This window comes from Oncorhynchus kisutch, linkage group LG11, assembly GCF_002021735.2.
Source record: "Oncorhynchus kisutch isolate 150728-3 linkage group LG11, Okis_V2, whole genome shotgun sequence".
NCBI lineage: Eukaryota > Metazoa > Chordata > Actinopteri > Salmoniformes > Salmonidae > Oncorhynchus > Oncorhynchus kisutch.
Window position 1 is genome coordinate 13,210,752 of NC_034184.2, and position 8,687 is coordinate 13,219,438.

An 8,687-nucleotide genomic window follows, 5' to 3' on the forward strand; every position below is an offset into this window, starting at 1 on the left:
CTCTCTCTGCTCCTCCAGGTATGATCCTGTTTGTTTGTTCCTTTGTAGTTTTCACTCAGTCATATTCACAGATTCATGCATCCCTGCACTTTACATACACTCTACATTATGATACTTTCACACCTCATTCCTTTTTCTTTGTTTAAAGTTAATAGTTTGGTTTATAATAAAGAACCTTTTTGATTGGCCTATACCTGTTCGTGTCCCCTCATTTTTGCCACAGGCTATGAGCCGGCCTGTGACAAGTGGGGGCTCGTCCGTAAGTTAAAGTTAATTGTACTTTAGTATTTTAGTTTACTTTATCTGACATTTTGTCAGAGTTGGTTAATGTTTTGTCTAGATTGTCTGTCTTATTATTGATATGTTTGTTTATTTGTAATTTGGCTTATTTGATTATTTTGTAGTTAACTTGTTGGGTTAGTTTATTTCAGATTGCCAAATTTTTTGTTGGAGGGGATGTTTTGGTTGGGCCAATATTGTTGAAGAGAGTTGAGAGCCATGTGTTCTTTTGGTTTATTTAGCTTGGTAGTTTAATTTGGTTATCAATTCACTCTGGGTTTTTCTGAGTTTTGTTCAGGTGGGAGTCCTCCCCTGTTCAGGCTTATCAGCGAGTGTCAATAGGAGGCTCGTGGTGTTTTTGTTTTAGGTGGCAGTGAACGTGGGTAGAGCATCCCTTTCCCTTGTCCCTTACATCGGCTCGGGAGCACCTCCATGGTTTTTTTATTTTTTATTTGACCTTTATTTAACCAGGCAAGTCATTTAAGAACAATTTCTGGTTGTCTTTTCCACTCCACTGGTTTTGTGTGCATAAAACCCCACCACGTGACTGTACGAAGACCAGGGCCAGTTAGTTAGTAGTTTTGGGAAAATAGTGGGGTGTGGCTCCTGTCCTTGAACCCAGACTGACAGCAGGGGAGTTGTGTGTTTTTTTGGAGCATTTGTAATAGTTGTACTGGTTGAGGAAAATGTCTTCCATTCTGAGTAGTTTTGTTCAAGCTCCTTCAGAGGTAGCCTTAGAGTTGTGTACTAAGGAGCAGTTAATGGAAATTGCTGAACATCATCAGATTGAGATTGTTGATAAAAAATGAAATACTGTTAACTAGATTAAAGCAGGGTCTTAAAGAAATTGGTGTTTTTTGGGGTCATTCTGCTAGTAGTGAGGGTGCAAGTTTTCAGTCTAGCCCTTAACTTTTGAGCAGCAGAGCGAGCTGTTGCAAATGCAGTTAGAGAGTGCGATTGAGAAATGCTAATAGACCAAACGGACTACTACAGTTTTATGTTTCACAGAATCTTCGTTTGTTGCCTAAATTTGATTAGTCAGATCCAGACACTTACTTTGCTTTGAGCATATTGCGGAAGCTAAGAGCTTGGTCAGATTTGGACATGACTATGTTGTTGCAATGTGTACTTACAGGTAAAGCACGTGAGGCTTTTGCAGCACTGAGTGTAGCTGACAGTAAACATTTTGCTAAAGTTAAATCAGCAGTTCTGAAGGTCTACGAGCTTGTGCCAGAGGCATATCATCAACGTTTTCGCTACAGGAAAAAGTTAGATTCACAAACCTATTGTCACGGTTTACTTCTTTTGGCGGAAAGGCGGACCAAAACGTGTTTTGTGTTCATCTTGATATTTAATTAAAGTACTGAACACTGAATACAAAAACAATAAACAAATAGTGACCGTGAAGCTAAATGAGAACTGTGATGACACAAGCAATCAACATAGACAATCACCCACAAACAAACAGTGCAACCCAGGCTACCTAAGTATGATTCTCAATCAGAGACAACTAATGACACCTGCCTCTGAGAACCATACTAGGCCGAAACATACAAATCCCCAAATCATAGAAAAACAAACATCGACTGCCCACCCAACTCATGCCCTGACCATACTAAATAAATACAAAACAAAGGAAATAAAGGTCAGAACGTGATACCTATTCTGAGTTTGTTTGTGATTTGACTTCTGCATTTAATCGTTGGTGTACAGCTTCTGAAGTTAGTACTTTTGAGGGTCTATCTAATTTGATTGTGTTAGAACAGTTCAAAAATTCTGTATCTGACCAGGTTGCTACATACATGAATGAACGAAGTTAAGTCTCCAAGTGATGCAGCAATCCTTGCAGATGAGTACAGGCTAACACATAAAAGCCATTTTGAGTCAAACAGTGACATGTACCATAAAAATAACTTTACTCCTAGGAATAGTAGGTCACCTTTTTCTGGGGCTTCTTTCCAAAGGCCTCAGCAGAAGTTTGGGTCTGGAGGACTTAAAGCACAGGTTAATGCTAATACCTGTCGCTACTGTTTAGTTGAAGGACATTGGAAGAAAGATTGTCCTCTGCTTAAATCAAAAATGTCAGGTCAAGTTAAACCCACTGTGATGGCAGCTCCTGTTACAGCCTCTGACCACCAGGGTGAGATTTTTCAGCCACTAGTTGAGTTTGATTCTGTCTTCCCACTGATTTTTCAGCCTTTATTTCAGATGGTGTAGTGTCCCTGGTAGATGGCAACAAATGTTTCAATCAAGATCTTAAGAGACACTGTATTTTATTCTGGAATCTGTTTTGCCGTTCTCTAGAGTCTGATACTAGCAGTTGTGTAATGGTATGTGGTATGGGTTTACTTCCATTCTCTTGTCCTTTACATGAAGTTACCCTAGATTGTGGTCTGGTAGAGGGTGATGTAGATGTTGGGGTTAGACCCCAGTTGCCAGTAGAGTGAGTCCAACTGATTTTGGGGAATGACTTGGCAGGTGGTAAGGTGTGGGCAGATGGCAAACTAAACATCTTTAAGAAGCAACCTTCAGTGTCCCCTGCAAGGGAATCTCCGGATCAAAATTGTGAGGTATTTCCAGTTTGTGCAGTTACCCGCGCGGCCTCTCGTAAGGAGAGTGAGAGTATGCCAGAAAGTATTGAGTTGCCAGTCAAACTCCAGACAGAACAGTTGACTAGGTCTAGAGATTCATTGATTGCTGAGCAAAAGGCCGATACTACCTCGGCTGATATGTTTGATAAAGTTGTTCCTGAGTCAGTGGTGAGGAATAGTTCTCAGTGTTATTTTCTTCTTGATGGGCTGTTGGTCAGGAAATGGATTCCACACTATGATCAGGTTCTAGGAGAACCAGTCTTTCAAATAGTTGTACCTACTACTTTGCGAAAAAAGTGTTGCAAACTTCACATGGTGATGTGGCAGGTCATATGGGTGTTCGTAAAACTTATGATCGCATATTTCATTATATTTTCTGGCCACGTTTTAAAGTGGGATGTAGCACAGTTTATTAGAACTTGTAATACTTGTCAGCGTACAAGCAAGCCAAACTAGGTTGTAAAGCCAGCACCTTTGTATCCAATACCAGCCGTAGGGCAACCTTTTGAGCATCTTATTATCGATTGTGTTGGGCCTTTGCCAAGGTCCAAGTCAGGTCATAGCTACTCATTATCTGTTGTGTCAAGCAACTAGATATCCGGCAGCTTTTTCCTTGCGTACCATAACTTCAAAATCAGTAGTTAAAGCGTTAACTCAATTTATTTCAACATTTGGGATTCCAAAAATCATCCAGTCAGATCAGGGGACTAACTTCACCTCCCATTTATTTGCTCAGGTTCTCAAACAGCTTGAAGTTAAACACAACAAGTCTACTGCGTTCCATGCCCAGAGCCATGGAGCTTTGGAACGTTTCAATCAAACTTTAAAATCCTTGCTTTGTGCATACTGTACAGAACTGTCTGCAGATTGGGAGGAGGGGTTACCTTGGCTGTTACTAGCTGCTCGTGAAGTAGTGCAGGAAAACACAGGGTTTAGCCCAAATGACTTAGTGTTTGGTCATAAGGTGCGTGGGCCTTTAGCAGTGTTGCAGGATGGTTGTTTGCCGGAGGAACCACCTCGGAACCTTATTGACTATGTAAATGGTTTTACGTTGAAGTTGTATCACACTCAACGTCAACAAAACTAAGGAGATGATTGTGGACTTAAGGAAACAGCAGAGGGAGCACCCCCCTATCCACATCGATGGAACAGTAGTGGAGAGGGTAGTAAGTTAAGTTCCTCGGCTTACACATCAGACAAACTGAATTGGTCCACCCACACAGACAGCATCATGAAGAAGGCGCAGCAGCGCCTCTTCAACCTCAGGAGGCTGAAGAAATTCGGCTTGTCACCAAAAGCACTCACAATCTTCTACAGATGCACAATCGAGAGCATCCTGTCGGGCTGTATCACCGCCTGGTACGGCAACTGCTCCACCCACAACCGTAAGGCTCTCCAGAGGGTAGTGAGGTCTGCACAACGCATCACCGGGGGCAAACTACCTGCCCTCCAGGACACCTACACCACCCGATGTCACAGGAAGGCCATAAAGATCATCAAGGACAACAACCACCCGAGCCACTGCCTGTTCACCCTGCTATCATCCAGAAGGCGAGGTCAGTACAGGTGCATCAAATCTGGGAACGGGAGACTGAAAAACAGCTTCTATCTCAAGGCCATCAGACTGTTAAACAGCTACCACTAACATTGAGTGGCTGCTGCCAGCACACTGACTCAACTCCAGCCACTTTAATAATGGGAATTGATGGAAATTGATGTAAAATATATCACTAGCCACTTTAAACAATGCTACTTAATATAATGTTTACATACCCTACATTATTCATCTCATATGTATATGTATATACTGTACTCATCTACTGCATCTTTATGTAATACATGTATCACTAGCCACTTTAAACTATGCCACTTTGTTTACATACCCTACATTACTCATCTCATATGTATATACTGTACTCAATACCATCTACTGCATCTTGCCTATGCCGTTCTGTACCATCACTCATTCATATCTTTATGTACATATTCTTTATCCCTTTACACCTTTATCCCTTGTGTGTATAAGGTAGTAGTTTTGGAATTGTTAGGTTAGATTACTCGTTGGTTATTACTGCATTGTCGGAACTAGAAGCACAAGCGTTTTGCTACACTCGCATTAACATCTGCTAATCATGTGTATGTGACAAATAAATTTGATTTGATTTATTGAACTGGTGAAAGAAACTAAAATCTTCCCAACGGAAAATGAAACTGAAATATGACGGACAGGCTGAGCTGCGTGAATTTAGTCCCGGTGATCGTGTACTTGCTCTTCTGCCTCTTGTAAGTTCACCTTTTCAGGCAAAATACTGTGGTCCTTTCACTGTGTTGCGTAAAGTGTCATATTTGAACTATCTTATTGAAACCCCTGGTTGTCGGAAGTCCTCTAAATTATGCCATGTGAACCTGTTTAAAATGTTATCACACCCGGGATCTAAGCAAAGTAGAAGGCCCTCCAGCGGTGAGGTCAGCGTTGACTGCTGCTCCAGTCACTGCATCTTGTGGCTTTCATTTGGTGGAGGGGGGAGAAGAGGATGTTAGGGTTTCGGATGAGGTCTTACAAGGTCGGTTGAAAAACTAAAGACTTTGCAAAACCTTGGGGTTTTGATAGATCATTTAGACTCTGAGAAATGTGATGAATTGGTAGCTCTTATTAGAAACGACCCTGTTTTGTTTTCTGACACACTATCACAAACCCACTTAATTGACCATGATATAGACATCGGAGATGCTAAGCCTATCAGATTTTATCGTGTATCTGAGAAGAGACTGCAATTGGAAACAGAGGTGCAGTATATGTTGGACAATGGTATTGCGGAGCCATGTTATTCAACTTGGGCTTCACCCTGTCTTTTGGTCAAAAAGTCTGATTCCACTTTCAGACCTTGCACTGATTATAGAAAAGTTAACAATGTTACTAAAGCAGACCTTTACCCTCTTCCTAGGATGGAGGACTGTATTGATCAAGTTGGGTCAGCAAAGTATGTTAGCAAATTTGATATTTTAAAGGGATATTGTCAAGTACCCCTTACCAAAAGAGCTTGTGAGATTACTGCCTTTATAACTCCATCTGGTTTGTTCTCTTATACAGTGATGCCTTTCGGCTTGCGGAATGCTCCAGCCACCTTCCAGAGGCTATTGAATCGGGTGGTCTCAGGTCTGGAAGGGTGTGCCGTGTATTTGGACAACGTGGTCGTCTACTCAGACTCCTGGGAGGAGCATGATTGGAGAGTGCAAGCCCTGTTCGAAAGACTGGTGTGGGCCACGTTGACTATCAATTTGGCAAAATGTGAGTTTGCCAAAGCTACAGTCACATACCTAGGCAAGGTTGTTGGTCAGGGTTTTGTCTGTCCCATGGAAGCCAAGGTCCAGGCTGTGAAGCAGTTCCCACAGCCCTCCACAAATAAAGAACTGATGCGCTTCCTGGGAATGGCGGGTTACTACCGTGCTTCCTGTAAACTTTTCGCTAGTATTGTCCCCACTGACCGATCTGTTGAAGGCCAAGGCTGAATTGATCTGGTCCACCCATTGTTAAGAGGCATTTGATGCAGTTAAGGCTTTTTTGTGTTTGGCACCTGTGTTGGCAGCACCAAATTTTGGGAAACCTTTCAAATTGCAGGTAGAAGCCAGTCAAATCGGTGCTGGGGCTGTGCTTCTCCAGGAGAATGATAACAATGTTGAGTGTCCAATCAGTTTCTTCTCCCGTAAATGTAATAAGTATCAGCAAAACTATTCTGTAATTGAAAAGGAGGCTTTAGGTCTCATTTGGGCTTTACAGCACTTCGAGGTCTATGTTGGTTCTGGTTTGACCCCTTTAACTGTGTTCACTGACCACAACCCACTTATTTTTCTGAGGTCCCTGCAAAATCCCAACCAGCACCTGATGCGTTGGGCTTTGTTCTTGCAACCATTCAACCTTGATATTAGACACATTAGTGGTAAGGATAATATCATTGCTGATGCTCTGTCCCGTGCTCCTTTTACCTAGTTTGTATCTTCTCTCTGCTGCCCCCTACGGGCTGTCTGCACCTCTTTCCTCTTAAATTGCTCCCCAGGTACCAGGGCTGCCGAGTTTGAGGGGCGGACAGTCAGTTGGGGGACACAGGGCCTCTACTAGGAGCCGGGACTGGCATCCTTTTTTTAAATTGTGGAATTTTATTGTTTTGAATATGTTGGGCCGAAATGTGAATTGAGGGTGGGACCTTCATTTTAAGGAGGGGGGTGTCATGGCCCCTCTGCAGTGCAGGGGCGGTTCCTCCTGCAGGCAGAGGGTCATTAGTGATTGGAGTCACCTGGGCTCAGGGTATTTAAACTGCTTCACTAATCACTCTTGTCTCTCTCTCTGCTCCTCCAGGTATGATCCTGTTTGTTTGTTCCTTTGTAGTTTTCACTGTCATATTCACAGATTCATGCATCCCTGCACTTTACATACACTCTACATTATGATACTTTCACACCTCATTCCCTTTTCTTTGTTTAAAGTTAATAGTTTGGTTTATAATAAAGAACCTTTTTGATTGGCCTATACCTGTTGTTCGTGTCCCCTCATTTTTGCCACAGGCTATGAGCCGGCCTGTGACAATGACCATATTAGAGACACATATTTCCCCCAGATTACACAGATCCACAAAGAATTCAAAAACAAACCAGATTTTGATAATCTCTCATATCTACTGGGTGAAATACCATAGTGTGCCATCGCAGCAGCAAGATTTGTGACCTGTTGCCACAAGAAAAGGTCAACCAGTGAAGAACAAACACCATTGTAAATACAAACCCATATTTATGCTTATTTATTTTCCCCTTTGTACATTAACCATTTGTACATTGTTACAACACTGTGTGTGTGTATATATACATAATATGACATTTGTAATGTCTTAATTCTTTTGAAATGTCTATTGTAATGTTTACTGTTAATTTGTATTGTTTAACTTTTGTATATCTACCTGCTTTGGCAATGTTAACATGTTTCCCATGCCAATAAAGCCCCTTGAATTGAGGGAGGTGGAGAGAGGGAGCGGAAAAGAGTGAGATAGCGATAAGACAAAAGTTGCCTGATGCCATGCCTTCATCCATTCTGTGTTAAACCAGATTGGAAAGTCGAATCGGTTGGCTTGAAATTGCTGATGTAACGGCAGTGAACAATGTCCCAAGATCATAACATCGTTAGGGCTTTGACCTAGCCTGGTTGACATGACTCACGCGATCACTGAGCAGTCAGGAGGACTTCGAGTTGGGTGTCAGCCAGACTTGCACTGACCCTACTCTGGGCTGAAATAAATTATTTTTTTAAAGTACCAAGGCATCAAGAGTAGAGCACAACACAGACCATATACAGCCCTGCCATCCTCACATGCCCTGCTCTACAGGAATCTGTTTCACAATGGCCGGGCAGACACCACAGTGAAGGCTTGAGGTAGACATTGTTACTAAGAACAGATCTAGGATCAGCTTATTGTTCTTCAGGACTACTACCACAAACATGTGAGGGTGAAAAGCAAAACTGACAATAGATCAGCACCGAGGGGGTACTATTAAAGGGAACATGTGTCACCAGCCACATCACTGGTGACACTTTGCTTCTTGGCTAATATGTTGAAACTTAACTGCTGACGTGCTAAACTTTTTGGTACTGTATCAAAAGCGGACTAAATAAAATATTGTTTTTTGAGTGGATGTTCCCTTCCAGTTAGTGATAAGATGAGGAAGGGTGTTGGCTTGGTTTTAACAGTTGTGCGGAGTTGGTGTGTGTGGTGTGTGTGTGTCTGTGTGTGGGTGTGTTGTTGGGGAAGTGGTAAAACATGAAGAGGGGGT

The 8,687-nt window shown here is 42.3% G+C and overlaps 1 long non-coding RNA gene across 2 annotated transcripts; it reads left to right on the forward strand.

Moving 5' to 3' along the window:
- Nucleotides 1–220: 220 nt before the first annotated feature.
- On the forward strand, nt 221–7,391 carry LOC109900001 (uncharacterized). Of its 2 annotated transcripts, none has more exons than XR_004211568.1 (4): nt 221–259; nt 5,962–6,159; nt 6,726–6,808; nt 7,225–7,391. It is a non-coding gene; the product is annotated as an uncharacterized LOC109900001 (long non-coding RNA). The 2 variants fall into 2 exon arrangements; XR_002256537.2 differs by lacking the exon at nt 221–259 and adding an exon at nt 5,537–5,851.
- Nucleotides 7,392–8,687: the final 1,296 nt, after the last annotated feature.